This window comes from Lissotriton helveticus, chromosome 6 (assembly GCF_964261635.1).
Source record: "Lissotriton helveticus chromosome 6, aLisHel1.1, whole genome shotgun sequence".
Classification (NCBI taxonomy): Eukaryota; Metazoa; Chordata; class Amphibia; order Caudata; family Salamandridae; genus Lissotriton; species Lissotriton helveticus.
In genome coordinates, this window is record NC_136067.1 from 822181901 (window position 1) to 822196774 (window position 14874).

The 14874-nt window shown below is 43.9% G+C and overlaps 1 protein-coding gene across 2 annotated transcripts in view; it reads right to left on the bottom strand.

Annotated features, from left to right (window-relative positions):
* Nucleotides 1-8605, bottom strand: part of ARMC2 (armadillo repeat containing 2) — a 397692-nt gene extending 389087 nt beyond the window's left edge. For both annotated transcript variants that reach the window (XM_078646857.1, XM_078646858.1), the window contains exon 1: nt 8473-8605. The gene's annotated coding sequence lies outside the window, so the exon portion shown is untranslated. The remainder of the gene's footprint in view (nt 1-8472) is intronic.
* Between the last annotated feature and the right edge of the window lie 6269 nt (nt 8606-14874).

A 14874-nucleotide genomic window follows, 5' to 3' on the forward strand; every position in this document is an offset into this window, starting at 1 on the left:
TGCTCCCTTGTGTCTGGACAAAGCTATACCTCTCTGAAGAGCTCTAATTAGAGCGAAACACTTTGTCAGGGGTTGCTTTTACTCATTTCAGGTTGGCTTGAATTGGTATTTTACCAATTCAAAGCTGTAACATTGTTCCTGGAGTGATAAATGGCTTTTGTTATTTTACAGCTCGGCAAGGACTGCACTGTACTAGTCCTATGCTTAAAGACTTTGCTGTTTAGATGGCAAAAGACTGTCATTTTCTATCTCGACGTGGATAGCACTGTGCTAATCCTATGCTTAAAAACTTTGATAGAAAAACAGACATTTGAGGTGAGCAGATCTAGAGTGTCGCTGGTGTTGAGAGTGCTCTAACAGGACCTGCTTTCCACCTAAACTGAGACCTACCCAGAGTTCTTTCCTTCTTTTTTGCATAATGTATGCGTCACTCTATGCCTGAAAGGGTTTTGTTTTGATATATATACATATATATATATATTTATTTATTTATTAAGTTCCACAAGTTGCCTTTCTTCAGAACAATCACTGCAGAGCATGCGGCCTCTGAGGAAAGAGTCTATCTCTGAAACGCGTCAGGCTAGGCATGCGAGAAGATTGCATTTGTCTTTCATTTAAAGGTGTCCCTGCGCTTTGAAAACTCTTGCTGTGAGTGCTTTCCGAAGAAAGGCAACTTGTGGAACTTAATGTGTACGGCCCAGCCAGACCGGGGATTGCACCTTTGCAGGATTCATGGCAAGTCCTGTGGCGCGAGATGATTTTGCGCTACCTTGACACAGCAAGATGTGCTTTACTTATGGGGGCACTTTTAATGGATGAACATTTGACTGAATAAAGAAGGTATGCTGCTTATAAATATACAAGTGTCCTTTGTTTCTGACCCACATGGGTTTAATTTGCACTCCAACTCCCGTGATGCAACATTTCAAATGCCCGGATGGGCGTGATACTTAAAGAGGGGATAATCAGTTGGTGAAGTTTTTAAACAATCACTGCAGAGCATGGGGCCTCTGAGGAAAGAGTCTATCTCTGAAACGCGTCAGGCGAGGCATGCGAGAAGATTGCATTTGTCTTTCATTTAAAGGTGTCCCTGCGCTTTGAAAACTCTTGCTGTGAGTGTTTTCCGAAGAAAGGCAACTTGTGGAACTTAATGTGTACGGCCCAGCCAGGCCGGGGATTGCACCTTTGCAGGATTCATGGCAAGTCCTGTGGTGCGAGATGATTTTGTGCTACCTTGGAACAGCAAGATGTGCTTTACTTATGGGGGCACTTTTAATGAATGAACATTTGACTGAATAAAGAAGGTATGCTGCTTATAAATATACAAGTGTCCTTTGTTTCTGACCGACATGGGTTTAATTTGCACTCCAACTCCTCAAATGCCCGGATGGGCGTGATACTTAACGAGGGGATAATCAGTTGGTGAAGTTTTGAAACAATCACTGCAGAGCATGCGGCCTCTGAGGAAAGAGTCTATCTCTGAAACGCGTCAGGCGAGGCATGCAAGAAGATTGCATTTGTCTTTCATTTAAAGGTGTCCCTGCGCTTTGAAAACTCTTGCTGTGAGTGCTTTCTGAAGAAAGGCAACTTGTGGAACATATACATATATATATATATATATATATATATATATATATATATATATATAAAATCAGCGTCATTGTGTTTTATTTTAGCATCAATTGTATCATGTGCATTAGAATCAAAGAGTGCATGAATAGGAATAGATTCACACCCTGATCTGGCGAATACCAAATAAACAAGCTACTCGTTCCTTGTACAATGGCAGAAATCACTTGGTACATGAATACAATGAACTCCCGAAAGGCAAAGTTTACACAAACTTGGGGATTAACATCCATCCATACAGCGACACAAATGGCACTGAAATGCAGGAATGTCAATGCATGTCAATGTACATTTAATACATATCAAGACTATCGTTGCACAGGTCAAGAGTAAGATTGAACAATTCTTAATGCAGCATTGGTTAAACATTTCACATTTTCTAAAGCTCTGGAAAAAACATTAAGTGGCAGGTAACTAAAAAACGAAATGCTTTAATTCTCAGGATAATTGTCATAAACACAAATGCTTTAATGCTCACCAGAGTTACTTCTTCTAGTTATGCATCTATGGAATGTAACCCTAAACAAGGACAGTCTCTCCTTTTTCCTTGATGATTCTTTAATGTTCTCAATTTTAAATATCAGAATAGACATTAACAGTTTTAGTGCCAAAGGCACTTGACTTATTACCTCATGTCTCGAAAACTTCTAATGTTCTGGTGGTCACAGTTTCCGATCCGTAATTGGCTGATAAAATTAAAATTCTTTCATAAGTATTTTTTTTCTAATCCCATTCAATACTTTGTCATTTTTACCAAAAATGTAATGCTTATATTTTCATATGGCCTTGAGAATTATCTGTGATCTTTTTCGGAATTTCTTTCTGAGGTTTTGCAATATGAGTTTAACGGCGGAGTAGGTCGTGACTTCTCACTCCTCAGCCACACAGGTCGCCATCCGCAAAGATCAGCAGTGCCTGGAGTCTATAAGCAGTTTAAACAGAACAAGGGGTACCCTATAAATAGTCAAGGACCAGGGTAGCAATTTTATCAAGTAACAAGGGTCCTTGATTAAGCACAATAATTCCAAGTTAAGGATATATTATAGACAAGAGTCTGTACTATAATAAACAAAGTGCCCAGCCGGACACTGATTTAATTATTAAAGGGGATAACACTTATAAGACAAAATTTGTACAGTGGGATACAGTCCATGGACCAATAATTGCTGAATTACTACATGGTCCACCCCTGTCCCCGTGCTTCAATTGGCCAACTAGGCTTATGATTAAGGCAATGTTATCTGTAGTCCTGATGATGATCCTTCATAGGGTATAGGATCGAAACGCCGTCGACTGTCAGTGTAGTGACACATCAGTTTCCAATGTGACAAAAATTGTGTTATCTACATGTGCTTAGCTAGACAAATTGTTATCCTTTTAACTAGCGGCTCTATATATAATTGCCTGTTGATTTTTTGTCTTTATGGTTTAAAATCTGTCTTTTTTCTTAAATGTTGTATGTATAGGATACAGGACTGTATCCCATTGTACAAATTTTGTCTTATAAGTGTTATTCCCTTTAATAATTAAATCAGTGTCCGGCTGGGCACTTTGTTTATTATAGTACAGACTCTTGTCTATAATATATCCTTAACTTGGAATTATTGTGGAGTCTATAAGCAGCCAGCCTTCCCTGTCTGGACTGTAGAATGTGCCTGGGACGGCAGGGGATCTACTCAGCTCTAGCAAAACATGTTCTGGCTGCCGTGGAGCCCAGGGTGGGGCACCACGTGAACACCTGAAACTGGAGGGTTGGCTGGGAGCGCCGCATAAGTAAGTCTTCTGGGGGCCCTGTTACATGTGCTCTAACTGACGCCCATACCCCATTCACGGAGGGGGTCCCTGCCGCAGCTCAGGAACCCATCAACCAGCGCTCCAGAGGAACTGTGAACCTATCTCAGCGCCCGCTCTTACCCTACAACATCGACAACCTGCTGGCGGTGATCAGCGGCCTGACAACCTTTGTCCAGTACCCGGGGAGCCCAAGCTGCTAGATAGCCTCTACGTTGCACCCTGCACCCTGGCACAAGCTTCCTATCTGCATATTGTACGGGGTCAGGAGAGGCCTTCTGTGGTCCCCACCAACACGCCTGCTTCTCCCCTGGTGGTCGTGGAGGCATGCTAGTAAAGCGCTTGCTGATTGCTCGTGGTGTGCCTGGAGGACCAGGAAGTGCACATTGCCCCCAGTGCATACCTGCCATCAGGAGAGGCTGCTCGGTCCAGAGGTACTGACAGAAGGGTGATGAGAAACATGAACGTTGAGGCATGAAGGCCACAAGCTGCTGTGGTGCTGCGCGGAATAGGCATTTCCAGCCCCATAAACCTCAAACAACCTACGCAGAGCTCCTGACCCGGTCCAGGACACCTCGGCATTCCTTCGAACCCCAACACTACAGTGGATCATATACTCTGGCTGCTTGTGAGGGAACATTGCAGAAGAGGGCCCCAGCATAAGCACGATATCTCCAGCATGGCAGCATCAAAACAATAAGCGAACAATCGGTGCAGTATATGCTCAATCGCTCTACGCCAGCCGCCACCAAGGAACCAACCTCAGCCTCCCATCGCCCCTCGCACCCTGAGCCTGAAGAGTCCACCGACTCAGACCAAGCACTGGTGTACCGGGCTTTCCTGGCCTCCCTTTCTGACTCATTGAAAACTGACATCCAAAACCTCAGAATGACCTCTCTCAAGACATGCGTGAGCATTGTCACGACCTGTCCTCAGTTGAAGAGAGGGTTTCTACATTAGAGGTCAATGAAATGGCAAGATGCAACGAGGTGGAGCTGCTGTGCCAGGAGATCACCAGTCTCCATAAGCAACAAGATGAATCCTGAGTACAGGTGGAGGACCTTGAGAATAGATCTCGACGCAACAGTATTCATCGTAACGGGGTCCCAGTGGGCTCAGACATCCAAGAATATACCCAGGCATTATTTTGCTCTATCTTGGAATGGGAGGAGTTTGCAGACCTACGGCTGGATAGGGTGCACTGGGTCAGCCGATCCGCGGGCCCCAATGCCAGACCGCAGGATATACTCAAGCTTGGGCCAAACAAACCATCCACTTCCGTGGCCATCCTGTAGGCTTCTCCCAGGATGTCTCTCTCCTCACCCTCCAGCGTCACAAGGAATTCAAGCCAAACAGACTTTCTATGCTCCAAAAATGTGTCCCATAGACTTTAGCTTACTGTGCTATGTGACTGCCAAATTTGGTGTAGATCTGTGCATGGGAATCAATAGTTATGGGCAAATCATAGAAATGCCTTTGCAATAAAAAGTGAAGCTACATCATAAATTCACAGTGGAGATAGATAGACAGACAGACAGACAGACAGACAGAAAGACAGACAGATAGATAGATAGATAATCTCCATGTGAACCGGGATGCTCTGCATATGTGCTTTATGTTTATGCATCCAAATACATCACACAATATATAGCCCATATAACAAAGACATGATATACCTAAAACACACCAGACCTACTCTCTTTAGCACTGCTTGTGTTGATAGGTGGTAAAAGGAATGTGAACAGATGTCCACATTGTGGGTGAGAGGGGACAGGATTGCACACGGGTCCCTTCCTGGGTTTATAGTCCTCTTTTGTCCTTCTTTAATAAGAGACCACGAATTTCAGACCAAATTTGGCAAATTAGTATTCTCTCTGCCCGAGTTCTAATTACCAATTTAAGAGTCATGAATAAGCATTACCAGATTTAAATGCATTAATTTTGTTGACCACAGAAAAGTAAATGGTCCAGTGAGTCCTACTAGAATTCAAATCTATTTTCTAAAGGATGTACACAGATATGTTTATGCTAAACCTCTGAGCTATCTTGCTAAGAACAAATTTGCCAGCTGCAGATAACAAGTAGAAGTGTGCAGTAGAACCACTGACCCAGTGCTGTTCTGCGTGGATTTAAATATGCACCTTGCAAGACAAATTAGATCTTGCGGTAGGCACATAAACATTGTAAGCCATTTTACTGTAATGGAGATATGTAGCCTGTCAGTTACACACATACACCCATCTGAAGCAGGAAAATGAACCCAGTTCACTGGAACTAGAAATGGCCACCAATGATTTACACATCTAAGTGTCACTCAGTATTGCTTTGATGTCCACAAAGTGTTCCCATTTTAGTGTGTGGCTCAAAATATGGAGTACCTCCGCAAGCACTAGTTTAGTGAACGAAAAGTGCAGGATAGGCCCAGGGTGGGCAATGTAGATCACCAGGCAAAGCACATACGAGGAAGTCACTGAGCAGGTATACAGTTCCACCCTATGGATTTCCCTGATCATTCCAGTGCATGAGAGTCTGCAAGCAGATCATATTCTCTGGTGACATGAAAGAGTCCAATCTCATCATTCAGAGATAGAGCAAGATCTTTTGCATTCGTGATGGGACACATCAGCTAAATAGAACTTGAGTTTTTTTCTTTTTTAATTCCGTAATTTTTTATTGAGTATTTTTCAAACCTGAATTCAACAAGGTGTAGCCTCAAATGGAGCACGGGGAATCAGTACACTACTTCACAATATTTCTCACTCCTTTCGGGTTGCACAGATACAAATCTTGAGTTTTTCTTAAATATAAGGCTTTAGGAAAAAAATATGACATAATTTACTGAACCCCAAACTGCCTTAAGTAGAGTGACAACATTCAAGTGTTCAGAATGTTCAACATCAGCATTACAAGACCCTCAAACTATGTATGCCTTTGTCTAGTAACATCTCACCCTAAACAAGTAGAAATAAGTACCCTCCAAGTCTTTGCTAAATTTTGATAGACGCACCTCCTTCCACTAACGTTTGTTACCAGACCCTAGCAAGGTAGAAGCACTTGCGTTGAAACCTACACCAGTTTATGCCTCTTATCTCCTCTCTCTTAGGCAGGATCAGCTATTTTGCCAGTTACATCCAAAACTTTGTATCATTCAGTACTCTGCTGAGACGCCTCATGAAGAAGGCTGGTGTGCTTATATTAAGATCAGTGTCAACCAGAATTAGATGCTACCAAATCTTTCATTTATGTGCATACTTCAATCCCTCAACGCAAACTGAATGCTAGCACGGTGGGACTGCTGGCTCCCTGATTCAACATGAACCAAGTCCTGAATCATCTAGACTCAGCAATGCATTGGCAAGAGGGAGTTTAAAGTAACCAGAGAAGGCTCATACTCAAGCTGAGAAGGAGACGGTAAGAAGGCTTGCCTTTTCGGTACGCACTACTGTTATATTACGGTAAGCAATTACCTATCATCACTGATCACCTAGTCTATGTCTCCATCTCTGGAAAGCTAGGATGCCTGCTTTACTGGAATGAGGCCTGAGATATACATTACCCCTGTGATATACATTACCCCTGAATAGAATACAACCAGATTCGGTTTTGAAAATTTCTTTACCTCAAAAAGCATCTAGATCCTTGATAACTGAAGAATAAATAAGACATACAGCGTATTACTCTACGACCCCCAGACTAACCAACACCAGAGGCTATGACTAAATGCATCCTTGATCAGACTCATGAAGGACACTGAAGACGTGTGGCCACAAAGTGACTGCTGAAGCAAAATGACTATTTTCCTTTTCTAGAAATGCCAGTGGAAGACATTCTCAGTATCTGCCATGCCATGTGTGTCACAGTTTGAGCAAGCACAGCGTGCATGAACCTTTACAAGGTCCACTTCTTTATCTCTCAAAGTTCCGGATGTATTAAATAAAACAAGTTGCTGAAAATACAAAATGAACGTCAATGTTTACAAAAGACGTACAGTCCTGCGTCAGCATTGATGGATCTCATTGTGTGATCCACAAAATCTGTTGCTGTGATACGGTTCATGCCAATAAGTTACAGGGTGCTCAGTATAGTGTGTGCAGCCTGCCGCATGTCACCAACCCAAATTGGGCTTACCACGGCATCTCCACAGCGTGCGGATATCGTCACACATACTTCTAAACTTGCTATATCTGACGCTGTGCTAGCGTGACTGGATTCCGCTTGGAAACATGCAATGCTTTTAAGCTACCCTTTCCGATCCTTTTCGTGTAAAATCAAAGCTTTGGAATTTCACCTGGGAGTTGAGGTTTAAAGGCACAGCCTTACAGATCATACTACAGAGAATACTTGTTGCAACACCTCCTAGACACAGGCTTTTTACAAATAAAACAAAATGAGTTACTGTTTTGCAAATATTTATGGGAGGATTAACCTATAAGGATATTTAGGTCTGGCTTGACAGTGCGACTATCATGTGACCCTTTAACCTACACCAATATTATTATACAATTATTTGCTTCCACACAAATATGTGTCCCTCTCCATACTTTTTACTTGCAATGGCTCACATTACCATATAATTAATTTTAAGCCAGCCCATAGGCATTGCCTATGCATGTTTTCTACTGCATTCTGATACGTTTAGCGATTATGTTTACATTTAAAACACAAAACAAAACGTCCCAGAAGGGAAAGAACCTAGGTCTGAGCCGCACTATGTTTTTACTAGTCTATACTAGTTATAAAGTATCACCCAAACGGTTACTCGCGAGACCGGCAAACGTCGTACATTGTAAACATACAGACGCCACAAATGTGATCACTGAAATCGTGTGCCCATGTACAAATGAGGGTCACAGAACAACGTGCATGCGTGTCATAACGTGCGCCCCCTACTGCCCGCCGTTGGGCCACGTCTCAAGTACGCTGTTACCTCGGTCTCCATGGCAACATGCATTATCCTCCCAACGGCCGACGATCTCATACACAGCCCACGAGGAAAGAGGAGCAGGTAGAGTAGCAGACCCTTTACCCACCACGTCGCTGCCCAATGCCTACCTGCGCAGGACCCGGCCGCGTGCCTAGAGGCCTGATACGCAGAGCACCCAACACCGGTATGTTGGTGTTTACCCATCCGCAGCGGAGCGTCTCTTCCCACGTCACGCCCCGGCCTTCTCCGCCTCCCCCTCCCTCTGGCGTTGACAGGGTGTTGCGCGTGCGCGCACTCAAAGGCGGGGCGGCTCCGGTAGTTGGTGGAAGGTGTAACTTGATGACAGGTGCTGCTTCAGGTGCATCCCTGCGAGAATGGCGGAGCATCACGGTTTCACCACAGCTCATGATTTTATCATGAATAGCATCATGTTTTAGGCACTACTCCTGAATGTTCTTGTAACTTACCTCATTAGTTAATGTATCCGGGATTTGCACGCGCAGTTTTTATAGGACTAACTTATTAATTGTGTTTCTGGGAACTCTCAAAATGTGTCCAACATACAGAACAAATATTAAACTCTCGTTATATGGTTATCATATTTGAGGTTTTTCTATGTTGATGCTTTTTTCTGGTTTCATTTATTTTTTATTAAAGCCATAAAATAATTGTATACAAAGCATTCAGTGACGTCAATAAATATATTATAACAGCTTAATTACTCTGATACTTAAAATGTATAGCATTTTAAAATACAAGGTTTAAGATGAGAGAAACTAGAAGAGAGGGAAGGGAAGGAATTAAGAAGGGAAAAGAGCAGAGAAATGGATAATGTAAGTAAAATATGAACTATTTGTTATGGTTGCCTTTTACTATATTTTAATCTAAGTGTTCGGACTTTTTATTTCAGAAATTAACAAGCACTGTTATGTTGCTTCTAAGAGGGAAAATAAAAGCAGGCAGGGGTCGAAGTGCATAAAAAAAACTATAGGAACTGCAATACTTTGCGCAATGGGGTGGGGTCGAGTGAGCATGGGGCAGGGTCAAAGCCTTGGCTGGAAAAAAAATTCTGTTACTTCTTTTGGTCTTTCACCTGTACGTAACTACATATAAAATAAAGCACTATAATAGATTATGAAACCTCCACTAGTTAATGCCCTGCAGAAGCCTGTGTGCATAACCAGACAGCCACACAATTGCAACCTGGTTGGTGCAGTGGAGAATAATGATGAATGATGTGTGTTTATTTTGTTTTATGAGGTCAGTCTGTGACAGAAAGCACTGTGAATATGTAATTCATATTTTAAACTCGCATTACACACATTACTAAATGGGCTGCTACATGCAAAAAGGCTTCAGATATAGAAGTGCTTCCAAACTGTAAATGTTAGTAATACCCAGTCTGTAATGAGTGTAATTTTTTAAACTGTCTTTTTAAAGCACACACTTCACAGCTCAGATTTATTTATTTATTTAATCAGCTTATAAAGCACACTGTCACCATACAGGCATCCTGGCGCTGGTGGCTACATGAGGGTGAGAATATGAGTTGGGCAAGCACAGGAGACTATGACTTAGGAAATAACCAGGTCTTCACACATTTCCTAAAGTGGAGAAGTTCCTTAATTTGCCTAATCTCCCAAGGGAGGCTGGTCCACAGTTTGGGCACAGCCACCCCAAAATATCTACCCCCTGACCTGACTTTCCTAAATCTAGGTACTCTCGCCAATCTAGCCGATGAAGAGCGAAGCAGTCTAGTGGGCGAGTACCAAGCAAATTTTGTTTGCAATGCTGGGGGTCCTAGGCCAAAAAGGGCTTTAAAGACAAGGCAGAGGGACTTGAATTTCACTCTCTGCCTAAGAGGGAGCCAGTGAAGTTCAGCCAGTGCTGCTGACGCAGACGAACTTCTAGGCAGCCCTAAAACTAATCTAGCTACAGCTGATTGAATTCTTTGCAGTCTATCCAGCAGGAAACTAGGGGAATCAAGTTAGAGGGCATTACAGTAATCAAGCCTGCTCAAGATTGTACATCTAGCCACAAGAGCACGCGCATGAAAGGGAAGTAGAGGCTGAATCTTCCGAAGGGACCTAATGATTGCATAACAGCAAGTTTTTGTTTTCGCAAACTGAGCTTCCATGGTAAGTCTACTGTCCATCATAATGCCCAAGTTATGGACAGTTTCCACTGGTCGAACTGTGACCGATGTTTCAGGGGGCCAAAAAACATCAGGGAAGTGACGAGGAGTCCTACTCCCTGCACAGAAGAGCACCTCTGTTTTTGCCGCGTTGAATTGAAGGGAATTGTTCTGTAGCCAGCCGGCCGTATCCCGCAGACACTCATGAAACACCTCCAGTGATGTCGAATCCTCACCCTCAAAGGAGAGGATCAACTGAGTGTCGTCCGCATCGTTTATGGTATTGATCCCATAGGATTTAATGACCGTAATCGAAGGTTTTAAGTAAAGATTAAACAAAATAGGGCTAATTGCCGAACCCTGAGGGACCCCATGCGGCACAGGAGGGAAAGCAGACTGAAAAGGCGGGAGGGACACTGCCTGATGTCGATCCTGCAGAAAGGATTGAAAGCAGCGCAGGGCACAGCCTCTTCCCCCGGCCTCACTCAGTCTTCTCAGTAGGATCTCGTGGTTAAGCGTATCAAAGGCGGCAGACAGGTCGAGCAGGATCAGTGCAACTGCCTGTCCCCTGTCTAGTAACTATCTAGCCCTGATAGTAACTCATGTGCAATACCACTCCAAAATAATAAATCTGTGTCAACAGAAGCTTCCAGTGCTTCTGGTAATTAAAGCCAATACCGGCTTCCAAGCACCCTTTACGTTTGCAGATTGACCCATTGTTCACATTTACATTTCTTTCAGGTGTTGAAATGTAATTGTTATGCATTTGTTTTACTTGCATATTGCTCTATGAAAAGTTAGCATTTGCTGCAATATTTTAAGTTGAGCCGCCATTTTGAGCTATGATCGAAACTAACTTCTGTTTCAATAGTAAGTCCAAATGAGGTCGCACACTGCTCGTCCCATCAGCGTGTGACCCCGGAGCATGATGGTTCGATGTGGTCGGTATCAGCGGGTGCGCTTCTACCCGAGTTTAAAGTCTTGAGGGTGTTCACCGGTGTGCTTGCCATCCCTGGACACGTGTTTCGCGTTCATTAACGCTCATCAGCAGGGATTAGGCGTGTGCAGTGTGCACGGGGTTGCTGCATGGGCTGCCGAAAATATTCTTAGGTCCAGATACCTCTTAAGGCACGCAGGTGCGTTGTCTCGAGGTCGTCACCTCCACCGGCTCAAGGGAGCCTGTATAAATAGTAAGTCCAAATGAGGTCCCACACTGCTCGTCCCATCAGCGTGTGACCCCGGAGCATGATGGTCGATGTGGTCGGTATCAGCGGGTGCGCTTCTACCCGAGTTTAAAGTCTTGAGGGTGATCACTGGTGTGCTTGCCATCCCTGGACACGTGTTTCGCGTTCATTAACGCTCATCAGCAGGGATTAGGCGTGTGCACGGGGTTGCTGCGTGGGCTGCCGAAAATATTCTTAGGTCCAGATACCTCTTAAGGCGCGCAGGTGCGTTGTCTCGAGGTCGTCACCTCCATCAGCTCAAGGGAGCCTGTATAAATAGTAAGTCCAAATGAGGTCGCACACTGCTTGTCCCATCAGCGTGTGACCCCGGAGCATGATGGTCGATGTGGTCGGTATCAGCGGGTGCGCTTCTACCCGAGTTTAAAGTCTTGAGGGTGTTCACTGGTATGCTTGCCATCCCTGGACACGTGTTTCGCGTTCATTAACGCTCATCAGCAAGGATTAGGCGTGTGCACGGGGTTGCTGCGTGGGCTGCCGAAAATATTCTTAGGTCCAGATGAGGTACTGGGTTTTTAAGAACCGGCACAGAACCGGTAACCCAGCGGTGCCAGGGAATCAACACCCAGAGACCTCGGGTTCTCCTGATCCAGACCTACAGAAACTCGGAGTCTTCTAGGTGAAGTCAAAGATTAGTTTATTGGCTGCAACCAAGGTAACAGGTGTCCTAGAAGTACAATACGGGTATGTTCTCAGGAGACTGCACACTTTCATGAAGTCAGGCTTCTCTTCTTATACACAGTTTTGGGCCTTGGGCAAAACATTCTTGGTTGTAAAGTAAATAGTTAACATGTTTCTAGTACAAAGAAAAAGCAGAGTCATGATGACATGTCCATATTTCACTTCGTGCTGCCTACAACAAATCATTTGGCAAGGCCCAACATTTCATCAGATAACACTGGACCCCTAATAAAAACGGGCACCTCCCCACCATAAAGTAAGCGAAGCAAAGGAGTGGAGAAAGATGTGAGCGAGATATGGCAGGTGTGCGCGCTGAAATGGTTTTATGGCTGGTTGAGCCTAGATGCTATCTTTCTCGGCCACTGGGAGGGAACTGACCTGACGAGTTCGGCCTGGGGCAATGGTTTCTAACTTGTACTGAGGTCAGGGAGAAGTCGATTAAGGAGTATGTGTCCTTGTGGAATCAAATTCAACTGGATTAAGGCCTATGTAAAGGGCAACATATAAATGGGAGCTAAGGGTTCAGAATGTAAATGACGATTTTGAGGTGAAATCGTCACTCAAACACGCCGAAAATACATGTACATGATGTACTCGTCATTCTCTGTCTTTTGATACCAAATTCGTCATATTTCGACAAAGTTTTTATTCTAGAGTCCAGTACTATTATATGAATCCAGATTTTCAGAACCACAAACCCTCCTTTTGCCCTTACATAGGCAATTAATCTATTCTCATGTTAGTCTGAGTCCAGATCTATATTCCTAAAGTCATTGAGGTGTTGCTGTAACATCATTCTAGTACTTAGTTCATCTCTTGACACAGGCTTCCTTACACATGATGTAGCACAGAGGCCACATATTGCAGGAGCACACTGTATGCATAGACAGAACAGGAAAAGAATGGCTAAGACCATCCCAATGACCATCAGAATTTTCCATCCCCAGGCAGATATCCGTTCCCAGAGCCATCCCATTAACGACCAATCTCCTTTATCCACATGGATAGATTCAGAAATTTTATGTAATTTGGAGATGGCCCCGTACACGGTTGGAGCATTATCTGGGATGAAAATGCAACAACTAGATTGGATCAATTTGCATACTCCACCTCGGTCCGCAAGTATTACATCCAAAGCGACCCGGTTCTGAAGGGTCATAAGTCGATCCGACTGGAGCTCAGCAGTCAGGTTACTAAGGGCACCAGCAGTTTCAATCACGGTGGATTCAACTACCCTTGTTAATTGCCTTATGTTTCTACTGTTAGCCATGGATCCCCAGAACGGCAGAAAACCCTTTGCAAAGTCCCCAAATTCTTGACCTGCAGTGTCTTCTTTACTCAAAACACCTCTAACTACCCTTGTCCGGTGGTAATCCGCCGCTGCTGTGTAGGTGGGAGGCAACAGAAATGAAACAAAACATGAGCCCGAGAAATCAGGGGGCAACCATGTATAGGCTCTATCATGGCAGATGAAGTAAGTACCCTTAGCAGCTAAAAACGCAGGGGAAGTCTGAGATCCAAAAACATACGTTTCTGTACAGATACTCTTCCCTAGCTGAGCTCTGGGATTCTTGCCAATACCTTGCAGACACAGGTGACCTTGATGGAGTACGATCCAGATAGGGAACAATCTTTTGGCTTGCTGTTTCTCACTTAATGTAGTGCCATATCCGGTCACGTTCCAACCTACATATGCAAGTATCTCATCATCCGGAGTATCTTCATAAGAAGTTACTTCTTTGATCATGTCAACTATACCTTTGACTAGGGCGCTAGTCTTGAGGTTGTCTTTTACAGAACGTAGGGGTTGGACTTCTCGTGCATATATGAACATTGTCCTATATGCCCATACTGAACCATTGTGACTAAATGGCAGGACCAAATAGGGGATACCTTTATCCGTTGTGTGAGGCATGAGACCACACACCCAACAGTTAGTCGTGTTCATTACAAGTTGGTGTTGGTGTAATAACTGAACGAAGGAGTTATTAATGAATTCTAACCTTCTATTGGATTCGTGGTCAGGCAGAGGGTGGAAAGAATGAGAGAAAACAGTAGGAGGAGGTATGGGTGATGCAGTGGGCGCAAATGTTACATGGAAAGAGAATAAAACATAACTTATCAAAAAGATCATTACGCTGGATAGCATAAAAATACACAATATTATAAAACTTTTCTTTGTCATCGTGTTACATAGTCTCTGCTTAAAGTTCATTTGTTTGGCAGGTCTCTCCACATCAGGAAACTCCATCCTCTCTAAGGTGCTGCCCGCGACGAGGAGGTTGATTCTGCTAAGGAGTGCTTCTGTCAGTCTAGGGCAACTCCCTTGGACCGACCAGAACCACCGACCTAACGTCGTTGGCTGCACTTTCCGAAGACTTTAACCAATCACGGCCCTAGCAGCGGAACCCGGATGGCGGTTCGAAAAACAAAAATAAGCAAGTTACCTAGATGGGAGATCTGCACTTTCAAAA